This window comes from Megalopta genalis, chromosome 1 (assembly GCF_051020955.1).
Source record: "Megalopta genalis isolate 19385.01 chromosome 1, iyMegGena1_principal, whole genome shotgun sequence".
NCBI classification, from domain to species: domain Eukaryota; kingdom Metazoa; phylum Arthropoda; class Insecta; order Hymenoptera; family Halictidae; genus Megalopta; species Megalopta genalis.
In genome coordinates, this window is record NC_135013.1 from 18048069 (window position 1) to 18067388 (window position 19320).

General features: G+C 37.3%; 2 protein-coding genes across 3 annotated transcripts in view; one reads left to right on the forward strand and one right to left on the reverse strand.

Moving 5' to 3' along the window:
• The window catches only part of LOC117222115 (E3 ubiquitin-protein ligase MYCBP2), a 409723-nt gene that overhangs the window by 170831 nt on the left and 219572 nt on the right, over window positions 1–19320 (forward strand). The window lies entirely within an intron of this gene.
• Window positions 1–19320, reverse strand: part of LOC117222493 (uncharacterized) — a 312588-nt gene that overhangs the window by 158998 nt on the left and 134270 nt on the right. For both annotated transcript variants that reach the window (XM_076522875.1, XM_076522870.1), the window contains exon 2: window positions 14208–14291. The gene's annotated coding sequence lies outside the window, so the exon portion shown is untranslated. The remainder of the gene's footprint in view (window positions 1–14207; window positions 14292–19320) is intronic.

Genomic DNA, 19320 nt, shown 5'->3' on the forward strand with positions numbered 1-19320 from the left:
AAAGTATTATTTTCTAAAACGTGTAATAACGTACTCTTTAAAGTCCAAGAAAATGCGTTGTTTCATTTGTTAACACCAGTTGAAATGACTGGTTCCCGATTTTTGCTTTTACAATTTATAATAATAATAATAATATATAATATAATAATATATAACATAATAATATATAACATAATAATATATAACATAATAATAATAATAATAATAATTTTATAATATAACATTTTCGGATATCATAAAAATGGGAGTGAGAGACATCTATAACTGAAATCGGCAATTACTTATTTGCCAACCCAATAAATATCAAAGTTAAAGGATAATAGGTTAAATTGAAGTTGTTAATTTATTGGCGTAAAAGGTCTTATTTTCTTTGTCAAAGTTTTATTTGAGAAACTGCAGTAATACCTACACTTATCCTATTAGTGAAACGTTTTGTTTTGCATTCTATATAGTTAGTATCTAACTTTCGAATATTATCGTCGTGTTTCGACGTTGGATGTTTCTTGTTTCGACATGTTTTGACGTTTGATGTTTCTTGTTTTGACGTGTTTTGACGTTCGATGTTTCTTGTTTTGACGTGTTTTAAATGACTTCACTACTTCGTCGAAGCAATTTTTTGCGATTTCCTTTCCCCCTTTCTCCGCCGCGCAGTATACTATCTCGCTGTTCTATCGTGATCGCGTTTACGTTCTGTGTAAACGACGCGGCTCGAAAAGAGGCGGCAGGCAAAATTTCTGATCCGAACCTTGCGAAATGTTGCCGCGCGACAATAAACGACGCCCGGGCTCGGTTACTTCGTAAAGGGATTTGCAAAACCAATTTGCGGCTGGCGTTCTCCATCGTTGTAAATTCCGCGCTGCCATGTGGCTCTGGTTTCGCAAGATCGTTGAGAAGACCGTGATAATTCAATGGCGAACAATCGATAACGCCTAGATTGCTTTCTATAAAATGGCCGAACACGTTTGTTCGTTTGTTTCGATGTTCCGAATTGTTTCGTAAAATGAAACGTTATTTACACCGTTTCTTGAAGATTTTGCAATCAATGCGCATACATTGCGTAGAAATATATTTTCCAATTATCGTAGCACGAATTGATGTGTTAGTGTCACGCTATAAAAGGTTTTCAAAATTAAGAACATTCATTTTATCATAGATTTATTAGGATTTATCAGAAAAATTGTCGAGAATTGCAAATCCGAGAAGAAATTATACTTTATCGAACAGAGTGTGATTGCTAGATTCCAGATTTCATGCATTCATGACGAAAATGATCAGCTGCGATTCAGCAGGAGGATTTTAATACAGTAATTTCTCCCTAATTCGCGCTCAGATTGCGCACGAAAATGGACAATTTGGGATGCGAAGATACGATTATTCGAGCGTTGCGGCTCGTTTTTATAGTTACCGATCGTCAACAATTATAAAAACAATATCTAAGGCTCGAACAATCGTATTCCCTTTTCCCAAATTTTTCATTTTCGTGCGCAATCTGAGCGCGAATTAGGGAGAAATTACTGTAGTACCGCTGTATTATTTTCAATACGATTAAAACGACTCGCAGGAGCAAGAATGTTGTATTTATCCTGCAACCGATGCTCGAAACTTTCGTTTTGCGTAAAGATCCGCGGTCCAGCGACGATCACCGGCGGCATGCTCAAAGAAATAATCTCGCCTTCAGAAAATAATCGGCGACCACTATGAATACCTTAACGACGAGTCGACCACGAGAGCACGCCACGGATGATAACACCACGGAATAATGGACAGCGTCGTCCTAGTCCGACGACAGTCGATGGAAAACGGAACTCCGAGCGGGTACGGTGGTCTGCGGCGATCGTCATCTAATTGTGAAGGATGTTAATGACGCGTGTACCGCGGATATCGTTCGCGTTCCTCGATACGACTGTCGTCCGCGGTGATAGATGAGCTTCACGGACGATATCTGCAGACAGTATGTGACTGGCTTGTCACGACTCGTCCCCGGCTGTTGGTCCCTCGTAAATTTCAACTTCACGCCGCGGTGGCTCGTACCTATGCACGTCGAGCGTGGTGCAGCGATTTCGATCAGAATTCCTAGTCCGCGAAGCGTGTTCCCGATCGCTGAAATATTTTTGAATCGCACGTATATTACGCGCGTTCTCTCGATCGCCTTACTTACGAGCCCAGGGCGAAGCAGTTGCGCGTGGCCGAAGATTTATGGGGTTTTGTTGTTTTGGTTGTGCTCTAAATTGGTACAAAAAAGACGATGATTCGGATGCGTACGCGTACATAATACAGTAATTTCTTCCAGAAGTGTTTTCGGTCGGAATCGAAACCTGCAGGTCTGAGAATACTGAGATATGATTTTGCGTGAAAGAGAGAGAGAGAGAGAGAGAGAGAGAGAGAGAGAGAGAGAACGAAGGAGAGCGAGAGAGCGAGAGAAAGGGCGAAGGAGAGCGAGAGAGCGAGAGAAAGGGCGAAGGAGAGCGAGAGAGAGAGCGAAGGAGAGCGAGAGAGAGAGCGAAGGAGAGCGAGAGAGAGAGGGCGAGAGAGAGCGAGAGAGAGCGAAGGAGAGCGAGAGAGAGAGCGAGAGAGAGGGCGAGAGAGAGAAAGAGGACGAAAGAGAGAGAGAGAGAGAGAGAGAGAGAGACATTACTATGAATACATTGCAATGCTACAATAAAAACTTTTCTCTTTATTTCTAATATTTTATATATGAAAATTTGTTTAACATATTGGCGAGATTCTGCCAATTAAAAAGAGCCCAAACACGATATGCTTTAATCCACATTTATTTAATTACACATACATCGTGATCGATCTTATTTTGAGTAATCATAAACAATCTAATAATCCAAATTATATCATGTTCGGTCTCATTTTAATCAGAAAACGATCAACAACATGTTCAAATAAAAATCAGTTTTAAAATGTTAAAATTAAAAAAAGTTGTGTCATTGTATTACGAGTTGTGTTTCGGGAATTCGAGTCAAAAGTGCCACGGCACGTGCCGCAGCACACGTGTTCACCGATTCCGTCGAACTTCAACATCGGCGAACCTTAGAAAATCGATAAATTGCAGGACCGTGACAATATCGCAGCGCGAATCCGAGAATACTGAAGCTCGGCGAATCCCGGAGAAATTCTTCGAATTTGTTTTCTTCGGAGTTTCTTCGAATTGCTAACCAATTCGGTAACAATAACGTCATAACTAATTGCAGCGATTCGCAAAAAAACGTTTATTTTCCTCCAATGAAAAATCCCATGTACTCGCGCATGGGTTTCGATAAGGTAAGAGGTCGCGAATGAAGAGATTGGAGAAAATCGGAAAGGTCTCGGTGTACGTAGGCAGCCGTAACGAAAACCGATCCCGGGTCAGAATCGTCGATACACACAGGTATCACGGCGGACGTTCGTTTTATGGGTGGCGACGTTCTTTTTACTATATCGGGGAAAATGCTCGTTTAAAATTCATAAGTTGATTCATTTCACCTGCGCCGGCTCCTTCGGCCGGCTCTTGTTTTATTCGCCCATAAATCATCCCCCGTTCTCTACGGCCACGCCAGCCTCGTTCTCTTACACTTACGTGGGCGAGAAACTTTCTCTGAATTACGAGATATTTCATCGGCCACAAGGCGAACCGATCGAGAAGCGTTCCTCGGATGCCCGTAACCGTGAACCCGCTCTGGCATTAATTACGCGCGATAACGATTGGCCGCTCGAAAATCTCCGCCTCGAGCCCCCGGCGCCGGTCGAGTTTCGTTTCACCTCGTTACCAGGCCCGCGAAAAATGATAGTTCGCTCCCGAATATCCGCGGACCGCGATAGTTCTCGACCCACGGTTTCCCTCGGCGAGCAGAGATTTTTCATCGTTCAGCATAGAACAGCTTAATTGCCGGAAGAATTAACTCGGTTGTCTGATTAATTGACCGCGCGGATTTTATAGTAATTTTACCGCTCCGTCGTCCCGCGGATCTCCGCGAGATAGTAAAATGCATTTTGTTTTTAACACATTGACAGCCGGCGACCTAAGAGACATTTAACCCTTTCGCTACGGCGGGCCTCGCCGCGGAGTCCCCCGTGTAGAACGGAGCACCCTGCCGAAAGCAGGAACATTAAGCGCGCGCAGTCTTCAGCATTCGGGGCCAAGTCTTTTGCTTGAAAAACGACGTTGTGACACTGCTTTTAGAAGCAGAATGATTTCTGTTCATAACAATTCGTTCATAATTTTCCATGAACGTATTTTTTTAGTTCAACAATACAATTAATATTTTTACATTGCACAACAAAATAGTAACTATAATCATAACATATTATCGAGCAATAATTTTTTCATAATTATATTCTGTATGAAACTTCTCAAAACACGGATACACACATAAGCGAGGCGGCAGCCCTTGTTTTAACTTTTGGCTCCATTGTTGTGACCGGTGACTATAGTCACCCGTCGGGTATAGATGGCATCTTGTGGCCGGTGACTATAGTCACCCATCGTATGTGGGTGTCGTTTTGTGGCGGGTGACTATAGTCACCCGTAGTAGCGAAAGGGTTAAAGCCTGAGCGACGGCAACGTATCGGCCACTTAAAAACTCCGAACGCCGGTCTCTTATTCGCTTGTTTCTGATCACTGAATATATTTTCGTAAAATAGTACATTTTTTATTTGCATGTTCTTCATATACAAATTAACGGTAATTAAAAATTTAAACAAAATCGAAATTTTTAATTTGTAATTATTAACAAAATACAGTTTCTCATTTCATGGCGGATTATTACATGTATTTATTACAGACTCAGAAATCCGCGTTTTCGCGGGGCCGGCTGTCAATGTGTTAACATGAGTTGTTTCGAAAACATGTAAAATTTATATGGTGCACAATTCTTGCGAATAAGAAATCTTGATAAAAAAAATTGGTTCAAAGGACTCGAATATTTTTGAGATGTTAGACTGACTAGTTTTCTTTCAAATGAGTGTGCAGAAAGTTTTTTAGATTGTAATTGAAAAAAACTAGAAAAAGATGTCTTTTAAAATTTTGTTATCTGAGCCTATAACGAAAATTTAAAAAATTCATTCGCGAATGAATTTGCGAGCAGCGAATTGTCCATGTTTGTGTACAAGCTGAGCGTCAATTAGGGAGAATTTACTATGTAGTAAAGTATTCTTAAGGAGGGAGTAAGTAAAGTATTCTCAGGAGTATTCTCAATAATCTCCCATAATTTTCGAACATATACGGTTTTTCTATAAAGTAACTGCTACAGCCAACATCAAGAAATAAAAAAAAAACTCCTCGAATTATTATCCAATAATTCATTTTAATCATAATCCATTATATTATCCATTATATTATTACATTCTTATATACATATATATATATGGATGGAATATAATAATGTAATAATACCAATATATATATAATATAATATAATATAATAATAATATATAATAATAATATAATAATAATAATTTAATAATAATATAATAATATATAATAATAATATAATATAAAATATAATAATAAAATAATATAATACGAATATATATACATTCGTATTATTACATTATTATATTCCATCCATTATGTTATTACAAAGAATTAACAGTTAATACAAAGAACGCTGAGAATCTCCTCAATTTCAAAGAAAGAACACCTAATTTTAATCTTTGCATAATTTCCTCTAACTAACATCTACCACTGGGATGCAATTTTAATCTTTAAAAGAAAAAAGAACATCGTGAAAATCGCAGTTGGACGTAAAAGTGCATACATTAAAAGAACTTTATGAATATTTATTTTCAAGTTTCACGTGAAAACAATGGAAATTTACATCGACAAATGTAAACGTTCTTTCAATTTGCCAACGCGTAGATCAACTTGTTCTTTACATTAGTCGTCCTTTAGATTGAATATTGGGTGCGCGGATGAGGATGTTCTGGATATTGTTCCATTGGCTTGCACGTTGTGGCAGTTGACTACAGTCTGCCGGTGTTTCCGTGCTCGATGCAGTGTGTACATTATTGACAGTTGTGCCGTGCAATGTCTATGACTTCGAGGAAATGATTTATGGAGCGATTTAAAGCGTGGAAATTTGAAAATCGCGTGCCGCTCGACAGAATGATTGATTTAGAGGTTTCTTTGGATTTACGAATGGTTGACGCGCGTATTTACGATCTCTGTTCGCGAAAATGTCGCAGCCTGAGATTATTCAAATTATTAAAGTTTGAAAATTCTTTCGAAATAATCGAACGCGATGCGGTACAAAAGAAATTCTTTGTTCAGAAATTGCCGCTTTGAGTCAGCGATCAAAACATTATACTTTTATTTGCCAGAGAATTCGGGCAATTTTATATTTTGCTTTTCGATTTTAAAATATTTAGCGCACATGTTGCAACGTCTATATGTATTTTCAATCACATATAATATTTACGATACAATTACAATTTTTTTGTTATTTTTGTCGGCACAGTATCTCGCCGTGGGTATTGTAAACGCACGGTGGAAAAGTAGTATGCGAAAGGTATCGACAGTTGGTGAAAACTGAAATGTGTATGAAATAATGAAAGCTATGCTCGAGAGTAATATTAAAACAAATGCGTTTCGATGAAAATCAAATGGAACTGGCATTACCAAAAATTCAATTTTATTTTGTACGTTTTTTACAAATTTCATATTCTAGATTGAAATAACTGATTTTGAAGGAAATTTATATTATTATTGTTGCAATTAACATTTCTATTAATAATAATAATAATATGAATAATAATATAATATATAATATATATAATATAATATAATAATATAATATAATATAATATAATATAATATAATATAATATAATATAATATAATATAATATAATATAATATAATATAATATAATATAATATAATATAATATAATATAAATATAATATAATATAATATAATATAATATAATATAATATAATATAATATAATATAATATAATATAATATAATATAATATAATATAATATAATATTATATAATGTACTGTAATATAAATATAATATAATATAATAATTAATATTATATTATATATATTATAATAATAATTAACATATATATATATATATATATATTATAATAATAATTAACATATATATATATATATATATATATATATTATAATAACGATAATTGAACATGGAAACACAATCTCAAGTACTTTATTAATTAATTTTTATTATCTTGTAACTGTGTGTGTGTGAGAGATAGACTGATGGCACTATCTGCATAGTGTTTCTGGGGTTAATATTATGATATAGGAAGGATGATCTCTTGCCAGCTGCCGGATGTGTCTCACCTGTCGCAACATTTTCGACGCCTTCATCTCCTTGCGTCGTTCACTGTAGATTCACAGGGAACATCGTCGACGATTATCTTCGCGAACGTATGATCTAATGTAAGCATCAGTCGAAAAGCATTAAGAATCGCACGAAAAACGGACCATAAAAAATTACCAGGTAGCTGTAAACTTTTCCCTCTTATTCCATTAATGGGAATATTCTTATTCAATTCGAAATGGAAACGTCGTATGAACAATTAAAAGTTCGGGTTCGAATTGAAATCATAAAAGCAAAAAAGAATTCACGTTGACGTTGCAATCATAAATAATGGAATAGGTGCAGTAACATTCTTTTTTTTAAAGTGGTGCTCTATGCAACATTTTCATATATTTGGCAATCAGCTGGGAAATATAAATGGAAATGAAGAATCGTGCGAGCTAATTAATCCTAATTAACTTAGCTACACAGATTGACCAATGTTTTCTCATTTCTTGATTTGCCTGATATCCTGAAATTAAATGCCGTTTGAGAAGTAAGAAGACCGAAGTTGATCACCGTTAATTAAAGTTTACCGCAAGATGTCGTAATGAACTTTCAAACCAAATGACTTTTTAGTTACGAACGCTTTCGAAAGTGTAATATAAGCACCCAGGTATAGGATAGTGGAACCGGTTACTGTGAGGTGACCAATTGCTGTGCCTTTCTTTTGTTTTCGGGCGTAATTAACTTTATATTTATCGAATGAAACATATTGCATTGTCGTTATTAGAAAATAAACAAACCAAAAGAATAAACAAGTGATACTGATAAATATAAAGTTAATTACGTTCGAAATGAAACCGAAGGCACAGCAATTGGACATCCCACAGTAATCGGTGCCACTGGCTTAAATTACACAAGTATGAACACCGTCGAATTAATCCTGATACTCCTTACAATCATAGTTGCATAAAAAAGATTCGCTGTTCCAATTTCATTGTGTTTATATTATAAATAATATTATATATATTATATATAAATAATATAATATAATATATATATATATATTAATAATATTATATTATATTATATTAATTATTCTAATAATATTATATATATATATATATTAATAGTATTATATTATATTATATTAATTATTCTAATAATATTATATATATATATATATTAAATATATTATATTATTATAATAATTATATATATATATATATATATATATATATATATATATATATATCACATTTATTTTAAACAATTCTATCGAATAACATCAATGCTGGCATGTTGACTCTCCGAGTCGGAGACAACAGCGTTCATAGTGTTCTACCACAATTGTGAAACTACCAGAAATTGTGTACGCTAATTCCGACGATTCCCATATTTCCGTTTCCAGCTACAGGCTTTCGGTTTCGTCTTCCACGTGGCTAAACAAAATTGGTTCGCGCGCAATTTCTTGCTGGTCGAATTAGGCCCGGATTCTTTGGGAACGTCTCCTTTCACCCACGTCCCTCGTTGGCTGGTTTCCGGTCCCGGACGCGGCGGCGCGGAACCAGGCAACCAGGAATGCAATATTAAGGCATCCGAAGTCCGTCGAAGTCTGAGTATTCCCTCTCGATGCGAACAGCTTCCAGCCGGTTCGCCGCATCTCCGGCTCGCGCAAAATTAACGAGCGCCGACGCGACGCGACGACCGCCTTGAGCATACTTAAATACCGTAACCGCGATTGCTGGGACACAATCCTCTCGTCGAGACGAGGCTTCGCGCGAGTAAAAACGTTTCCGATTTCGCCGAATCTGTCAGCTATTCGGTAATTATTCGGAGGCTTGCCTTGTTCATAGATTTTCACGGTGCAAAAAGCAGGAGCTCTGGGCCACCTTCGTTTCCCCATTTCTGTGATCTTAAAGGTTCGCTTCTGTTATACAGAGTGACCCAAAATTATGGTATTTCCGGAAAAAGAGGAGTTCCTGGTGATTTGAAAAATTTTTATTTAATAATATTTATTTTTATTAAATAATATTTATTTAATATTTATGAACAAACAAGTGACCCCATGGTGATTTGAAGCAACTTTTTCCTTTACAAAAATTTTCTCCGAGGCATCGTTAACGAATTATTCGTGAAAAACACTGACCAATGAGGGACGAGTTCGCACGGCGCTAGGCGACCGAGCCAATGCGCGGAACCGAGATCCGCGCGCTCGTTGGCTAGGCCACCGCGCGCCAGCCAAGCTCGCCTCCCATTGGTCCCTGTTTTTCGTTAATAACTCGTAAACAAAGCCGCGGATTGCATTTTCGCTGAGGGAAAAGTTACTTCAAATAACCTCAGAAACCTCTCATTTCCCGGAAGTATGCAGAACGTTCAATGAATTTAGTACAATCGTCGATTTTTAGACGATTACATTCATCAAACGATTAATTCAATCGCCGACTTTTCATGTTAATCAAATAAATGTTATTCTGTCCTCCGAAATTCGAATAAAATTCTAATCTCTCGACATCAATATTTAAGCATTCAAGTAATTCCAGGTAATTACACAATAAGCATCAATTTTCTTCCCTTTCTAAAAGAAATTATTGCAATCGAGCAATTATTGCAAATTATTGCAATATTCAATATTTAAGCATTTAAGTAATTAAATGCTGAATATATCAATGCTTATAATATCAATATTTAAGTATTTAAGTAATTCCAGATAATTACACAATAAGCAACAATTTTCTTCCCTTTCTAAAAGAAATTATTGCAATCGAGCAATTATTGCAAATTATTGCAATATTCAATATTTAAGCATTTAAGTAATTAAATGCTGAATATATCAATGCTTATAATATCAATATTTAAGCATTTAAGTAATTCCAGATAGCTACACAATAAGCATCAATTTTCTTCCCTTTCTAAAAAAATTATTGCAATCGAGCAATTATTGCAAATGAAAAATTTTAATCGACTGATGCCCAACGCCGCTGTGAACTACATTTTTGCCTACGATTATTTATGAAAAACCGAGCGCACAAAATACAGTTCCGACCTCGCCGTACATTTGAAATATGTCCGGGATACGATGACGAGTGTTTCGAGGCGAATAACGGACTTCGACCGGTCGCAAACACGATGTTATCGAGTGGTACGTCGCAGTTTCTTCGAAGCGGAACATTTCATCCCCCTGTACAGGGTAGGATCAAGTAGCGAACACGTTCGCTGACGCGCGGCCCAGTTGCGATGAATATCGCGGCGTTTAAGGAATTCATTCCTGCTGATCTCTTTTATTATTTAAGCCCTCGGCCCGGATCCCCAGGGGCGAGACGACGACGCATCCGTTCGGCCAAAGATACGGCCACAATAGCTATCGCGTATCTGGTTACAACAACTTGGAACGCTGTTAGCGTAGTTGACCTAACTGCCCGGATACTATCGGCATAGTTGACACTGTAGTTAGCTGCGTTCCCTCTCGTGAATACAGGTTTAATTTCGCGACTGTCAATACGGCACTCGCGATAGCAGCAAATGCGGAGGGTTCGAGCTCGGATATCAACCTGAAGAGTTGCCGCCGTCAAACCAAGTTTTACGTTTGTACGATTTGCCTGTACAGATCTCAACAAATTCAAGCTTTCGACGAATTCCTCGATAAATTACTGGCAAAGTTAGGCTTTTTGTTCAGTACATTCGTATATTATAAATATCGCATTGTTTAACCGGTTCGTTGTCTGTAATTGCTTGCATGCAATCGTATTTCGTCTTTTAATCATTTTCAACGATTAACCCCTTAATGCACGGTTTTTTTTTAAAAAGGCCAGCCAAAAGAATCTTTTTTTTAAATGTAAAAAAGCACAATTTAGAACGTTGTCTTGGCAAGAAAAGTACAAGAATACAGAAATAATGGATATTTATACAATTGGTATGATTTCTAATTTTCAGAATATTACTATTATTATTATTATTATTGTGATATTTTATTTTACATTATATTTTAGTAAAATATATATTGGAAAATGAGCGAATTGGTATGATTTCTAATTTTCAGAATATTACTATTATTATTATTATTATTATTATTATTATTATTATTATGATATTTTATTTTACATTATATTTTAGTAAAATATATATTGAAAAATGAGCGAATTGGTATGACTTCTAATTTTCAGAATATTACTATTATTATTATTATTATTATTATTATTATTATGATATTTTATTTTACATTATATTTTAGTAAAATATATATTGAAAAATGAGCGAATTGGTATGACTTCTAATTTTCAGAATATTACTATTATTATTATTATTATTATTATGATATTTTATTTTACATTATATTTTAGTAAAATATATATTGAAAAATGAGCGAATTGGTATGATTTCTAATTTTCAGAATATTACTATTATTATTATTATTGTTATTATTATTATTATTATTATTATTATTATTATTATTATTATGATATTTTATTTTACATTATATTTTAGTAAAATATATATTGAAAAATGAGCGAATCATAATCTGAATATGAATACGCTGTCGGAAAGCGGCTCACAAGGAAGAGATAAGTCGTAAGTGATAAGTAGAAAAAGGATATATTTTATACTTGAATAAGTAAGTGTTATAGCTTACAATCCCATGTAAATGATAAATATCAATAAAACGATTGTTCTTTTTTTGCTTTCACATTGTTATTTTCAATTCTCGATCGCATTCGAGTGTGAAAAATTATAGCAACATAAAGTACAACGCCGCTCGAATAATCTCGAGCGTGCACAGTTTGGCCAGTTTATCGCGCTCGAGTTAACTCGAGCGTGCACGTTAAGGGGTTAAATAAATCTCTGCTCGACCGTGTCATTTGACCCGTGTTCTTTCCACGAATGGAACGAAAGTGGACGAAATTAATTCGATCGTTATTACGCGAAGCACAGAATCATAGCGATGAACCTACGGAGGCAAACGTATTAAATATTACGGGCTTATATTAAAGGAGCAATCTCTTCGTCGTAGTTCGTTACATTAATTACGATTCTGTTGAATAATCCCCGCGGTCAAAGACTCTCGAGTTCAACGAAAATTAGTCCAACTAAATAGTTACGAAACTGACTTGTACGAAAGCCGAGCACGTTAACACGTGAAATTTCGTTTTCTCCGGCGATCTTTGAAACTTCGTCCCTCCGGTCGAACGGTATCCGATGTGTGCGCACGGCCGAATGATTTTGTTTTAATCAAACGGCGCGACGCTGCAGATTTCCGGCGACGGATTAACCGATTCACTTTGACCGATGCTCCATCCTCGATGTTTTTCCACGAGCGCAGTCCGTCTATTGATTTCATCATCCAGAAAAAAGCTCGCGAGATTAAACCGATTACGCGTTCAAAGCGAGCACACCTATTCACGTACACAAAATATCGCGGATAGAATATACTCGCGGATGAAATCGACGATGCACACGTGACCGGCCGCGAATCGATTTCAAGTGAGAAACTTCGGACTGCGTTTTGTTTCTCTTCTCAGCAATTTGGATCGTAAATATGACATCGGTCTTGTTCCTATCGCTGAACAAATCTGACACGTTCTGACCGTCCACGTATAAAATTACATTTTCTAAAGTGTATCATAGTATATTGCTGTTACTAAAATTGCTTGTCAATTTGCTGCAGAAAACAGAGTTTATATATATATATATATATATATATATATATCTTATTATTATTATTATTATTATTATTATTATATATCTTATTATTATTATTATTATTATTATTATATATCTTCTTCTTCTTCTTCTTCTTCTTCTTATTATTATTATTATTATATATATCAAACTGTAGTCGTGCATCGTAAGGTTGTTTGTTTGCTTGAAGCGATCTTAGAAGATTATTTTACCAATTCCTTGCGCTCCAAAGTATTTTCTTCCGTTTATTTCAGAGTTTGCTACAAATTTATATAAATCAAGCGTGCTCCCATCACAGTCGGGCAAAATTTTAATCGGATGACGCCTAAGAGATAAGAATTAACGAACAAAATTTCATTCGACATTATTAGAGAAATTAATTCGGAAAATAATCGATTTGAATCATTCATTCCAATGAAAAATGAAGAATTCTTGTAAAATGAAGAATGATTTGTTACGAATAATCAATAATTGTTATTCGAATAAATAATATATTGCTGTTACTATATAATAATACATTGCTGTTACTAAAATTGCTTTGTCAATTTGCTGCAAAAAAAACAGTGTTTTTATGTATATCACAAACTGCAGTCGTGCATCTTAAGGTTGTTTGTTTGCTAGAAGCGATCTTAGAAGACTATTTTACCAATTCTTCCGTTTATTTCTGAGTTTGCTACAAATTTATATAAATCAAGCGTGCTCCCATCACAGTCGGGCAAAATTTTAATCGGATGACGCCTGAGAGATAAGAATTAACGAACAAAATGTTATTCGACATTATGGAATGAATATTCAATCAGATAGAAATTTCTCCGGACAACAATTTATCCGAATAAGATTTGATTACAATAAAAATTCATTCCGAATAAATCCATTCCGAATAAGAAGTTATTTGTTATTCGAATGAGAATTTATTTGTACAGAAATTAATTCGGAAAATAATCGATTTGAATAATTCATTCCAATGAAAAATGAAGAATTCTTTTAAAACGAAGAGATAATTTGTTACGAATAATCAATAATTGTTATTCGAATAAAGTATTCGAGTGAAACGAGTTCATTCGAATAAATTACTTCGGACAGATATTTATTCGAAACAATTCGAATAATTCCGAATCTCTGGCTACCATATGTATCTTGGCAACCTGATCAGAACACTTGAGAAATACTACAATTGTTCTTAGCGAACGCAAAAGTTACCGTCAAGTGAAGCTTCCTCGTTAATTAAAAACGCGATAATTATTCTAGAAAATAAGGATATCTTTCAAGTACCGTGTTAATGGGCAGACATAGAGTTCCCCGTTGTGGAAATACGCCAGAAAGAGTAGTTCCACGCCTTGCATCTCCTCCGTCCGTCTGAAATCAAAGCACCGATATATCTTCGTTAGAAGAATTCCAAGTAAACATTTCTTTCGTTCTCGGCCGGTTTGCAAAGGAAGAAACGTTCACGCGTACGTTCGATAGTACAAAACTTATCGATACCACGGTTTGTGAGAGAAGCACGAAGCAAACTCTCGAACGAAACTATCATCAATAACGCCAAATTCTCCGTATATAACTTTCACAATATTCTGGATCACGTTAAAATCTCTTTCTAGGTACGTTCTCGAAGCCGCAAAGACGGCGAAAGAACCGCTTTTTCCAACCCTTTAAGAGAGAAGATCCTTTTAACTTCTTAATTGTCGCAGAGTTCCAGCGATTTACGCGAAACGGACGGACGTCGCGAGGGAAGAACTGGCCCGATTACTAAGATTATTTCGAATAAATTGTGCGACTTTTTTCGGAGTGGGCGAGTTCTTCCCTTCTTTCTGGAATTCTCCCTCTCTCTCTCTTTCTCTCTGTATACATAATTGTGGCGGAAGGATCTGGACGGGACGAAAGGGGAGAGAGAGAGAGCCCTAGGAGGTAACTCCGGGAAATCAGGCAATTTAAATTCACCGTAAAAAGGCTCTTTAATTAAAAGACTTTAATTCCTCACGGTCACAGGGGGACGCTTATTTATTCATACTAATGACTAGGCAGCCTCGAGTAATTAGAATGCTTTCAGTGCTCGCGGCATCCGATCTACAAGAATGTACCGGCCGGGACGTTTGGGATTTTGATTGAAAATGACGCGACCATCGCCGCCGTTTCGCGGCTTTTCACGCGGCATCGGGGCATCAAGAGTGGCTGCGCGGCGCGAATCGTTTTTTTTTCAAATTGCGATTCCCGCCGCGGCCGACTGTTTCACCTAGTTTCTCATTTTCCTTCCGCCGTCGCGAAAAATACGGTTTTAAATGGCCGGGCGAGCCGAGTCGTTCGCGCACGATTTGCGGCCTCGAAGCAAAGCGCCTCGGCGCCGAGCTGTCAGCCGATTCTCGATACGAGAGAATCGGCGCAAAGAATTCGTAATTCGTTGGACTGGCTGCCGGCAGAAGCCCCTGGAGAACATCGGCTCCGCCGCTGCCTCGTTAATTGGATCAGAGCGCCGCGATAATTAGTTTAAATCCTCCAATTAATATTCCGTGTTTTACTTTCGCGTTACGACCGGCGCGGCGTGTCCTGGATATCTGCCGTTCCAGTTCTCCCGCATCAAAGATCACGCTTCCATTTCCCTCGCGCACCCTCCCCAACAACATCCGACTTTATTTTCGACTTTCTACATTCCTCCTCTTCTCCCGCCGTTCGCCTCTGTACGCGAAGCTTACAAAGTGGAAAGTTAACATTCGCTTCTTCCTCGGCGCCAACGGTGAACTAAGCATGTATGCGATGCTGCGATCGACGTGCACGGGTTCTATCGGTGTCAAGTGTTAACACGACTAGGGATTTAACTGTAATCCACGCAAAATCTGACGGACCCGTCCTTCTTCTTGACCAATACCACGGGTGAAGACCAGGGGCTTCGAGACTTTTCTACGACCCCTTGTCGTTCCGTTTTCGACGATAATTCATCTACTTCTGAACGTCGATGAAGAGGTTTTCGGGTAGGATCGTTCGAAATCACTAGTACGCTCGTGTGCGGTGGTGAAAACTTCTTTATTTCCGCGGTCTGTGTCTTAGGACGAGCCGCGATGCAGTGAACGAATCTGCTTTTTCCTTTCGCCGCTTGCCCTGGTAAAATTCTTGAACAACCCTGATTGGTCAACCCCGCGCGTTGGGCCTTTCCAATCAGCGTTGCTCATTTTGTCCTTTTTACCGCCTGCCCCTTACGCTCTTTGCGTATTTTCGGGACGGCGTGGTAATCGGAGGGGATGATGAGTTGTATGTGACGACGTGTGGAACTTTTCCTCCGGGTCACCCGCGTCGGACCACATGGCCTTTGGGTCGCTGGGCCCGCTTCGAGTACCCTTCGGAAACTCTCCTAATTTATGTCGGTCTCTTTAGCTATTGAGGAATTTCTTAACCACTTGACATACGAATAAAATGTGCATCGACGCGTCCGAAGAATACTATTTAATTTGGCTCAACTGGACACTCATGTACAAGCTCAGAAACAGGGCCTTTTCTTTTTAACCCTTTCGCTACGGGCGGATTCTCCGTCGCGGTACTTCTGCTGAACAGAGCGCTGCGACATCACTGCACGCTACGCGACGGCGATCGTCAGCGGAAGTCGGTACTCCGCGGCGGTCGGCGGAGAACCTAAGCTGTTTGAATTGAATGAATTTTTCGAACGAACAAATTTTTCTCCAAAGGGTATTTATAAATAAAGGGTATTCCAGGGTATTTTATAACGTCTTAGCACGCGCTCTTTAATTTACAGTATGAGAGGAAATAACATTATGCAATATAATGCATCTTATGGAAAGCCACTATAGTGGTCCGTAGTACCTCAGTGGCACCAAATGGAAAGCCACTATAGTGGTCCGTAGTAGCGAAAGGGTTAAAGTTACATTGCTATATAACATTCAATAGGGTTGAAGTATAGTGTTAGTGTACAACAATGAAGTAATAGTATAAAATAATAATTTAATAATTTTGTAATGTGTGATACATCTCAAAGCATTTAGTAATATGTAACGGAACGAGGCATATTTTACACTGCCAAGTTGTTTCACTTCTTATATTATGTTTTACGCAAACATGGCATCTTTTTGCAGGATGTTGCTTTTTATTTGTCGCGGGTATATGTTCAGGAAAATGTGCCCAATATTTTGCTTGTAACCGAGTTGGGCATTCACTTTGCGACCGTCTGCCGCGTGTCGGATAGTCCAGCAGAGACAAATTACAAAGCATGTCTTCTGCAATATTCAATCGAAAATTCACAATCGATTGCTTTTGTGAAGTAGGCAATTTGGAATATAAAACATAAGCATTATAAATAGCTACATCAAACATATAAAAAAATATTTTTTTATATCCTTTTGCACATTTTCTCATGAGGGGGAAACATGCAAGAGATTGGTCCTGCTTGTCTACACCTCCCATTCCACGATTATACTCCAGAACACAGGTCGGTTTTATTTGTCGATGTAATTTTGTTTATCGGTACTGTTAGGAGGGGGAAAGCATCTCCAACAGTCTAAACAAAACAGCATCAATGCACGACCGAAACAATTAAAGAATCTAATAATGAAATGCACGGCGTTCGCCGAATTCAGTTCTTGACGTCTTGGAGACGTCAAAGTCTACAATGGCACATGAAGTAAATGACGTCTCCCAGACGTCATTGTATGTCAAGTGGTTAAAAAACTCTATTGCAAACCTGTGCTGTCAAGGTTTGGAACTTGTCATCTCAAAAATAGCTTCTTCGAAGGAGAGTCATAAATTACGCTGACCGTTTGCACGAGGACTGAAGATCCTATTGTGCGCACGACTGGTCGCTACAAGGTAATCGTCGGGGTGCCTGTTTTATAGGAAGACAGTCACCGGTATCTATCTCGTGACATACTACGTCGCATTTTCCCACCTCTTCGGAATCTTTCGCAAAAACATCTGCAAATTCCGTCGATATCTCGGCGACAGTTTTCTTTTGCTCTTCGGACAGGTTTATAGAACATCTCTGATGAAGATCCTGAAGATGATCCGGTGCCAATGTATTGCTGTTTTTCTTTATCTCCTTCGCAGCCGAATCTTCTCCATACTTCAGCAACGGCGCTTGCATTCCTTTCATATGAAGAACCTCGTTTGTAAAGTCCAGCTGACAGGCGTGCTTTTTAACCACTTAACGTGCACGCTCGAGTTAACTCGAGCGCGCTAAACAGGCCAAACTGTGCACACTCGAGATAATTCGAGCGGCGTTGTATTTTATGCTGCTATAATTTTTCACACTCGAATATATAATCGAGAATTGAAAATAAGAATGTGAAAGCAAAGAAAAAAGATCGTTTTATTGTGATATTTATCATTTAACATGGGCTATAACACTTATTTATTCAAGTATAAAATATAACCTTTTTCCATGGAACAAAAGCGCAGTATATCCAAATTCCACCACATCAATGTTTCACCAACGCCAGGAAAAGAATCGCCCACAAGATATTGCGCTGTGTGTTGTGCTAAAAGAGATAGCAAAGGAAAAAGGAAAAGAAAAGAGAGTCGTTACATGTGTAATAGTTGCAATGTTGGGCTATGCGCTCTGCACCTTGTTTCGAAATATATCACACGAAAGAAAATTTTGATTAATTTTATAAATACTAGTATTGTTATTATTTATGTTTTAAAAGTATAAATAAATATTTTTACTGATAATAATGTTTATTCTGAAAAATGGGAATTCGAAAAGAAAGATAAAAAATGTCGATGTGCGTGTAATATTACAATATTCGACTATCTTCTGCAATGTTATCAAAATCCAAAATTGCAATAAAAATTTTGATTATTTTTGTATTTTTGTAATTCTCTTGCCAAGACAACGTTCTAAATTGTGTTCTTTTACATTAAAAAAAATTGATTTTTTTTGGCCGGCCTTTTTCACAAAAAACTGTGCATTTAAGGGGTTAAGAAATTCAATTCCCAAAATGCATTCGTCCATCGTACTGACGAAGAAGAACTCTTCTTCGGTCGCGACTTCTCCAATGGAAACAGGAAGACGCTCTTTACCAAAAATCGGTAATCTCTGAATCGGAGACTGAAAAAACCTTCACTCCTGTCATGCTCGCCGAACCATTCTGCATTGTAGCATAATTTTCCCGTAGAAGGTTAACCGATGCAAGGGCTTCGCAATATCGGCGAAATTCTTAACAAATTTCCGATGAAAAGAGGGAACTAAATCCCTAGGGAACCAGAATAGTCGTTGCAACTGGTAATCGAAGAATATCAAGGGAAACAGAACTAAGGCCTGCGCCAATCTAATCATTGGTTATTTCAGTCTTAAGTGTATACCATCCGCGCGGCGGCAGCTTTTATCGATAAAATGTATCGTTGCATGAACTTTTTTTATCCGGTTGGACTCGGTTGGCCCAGTTCG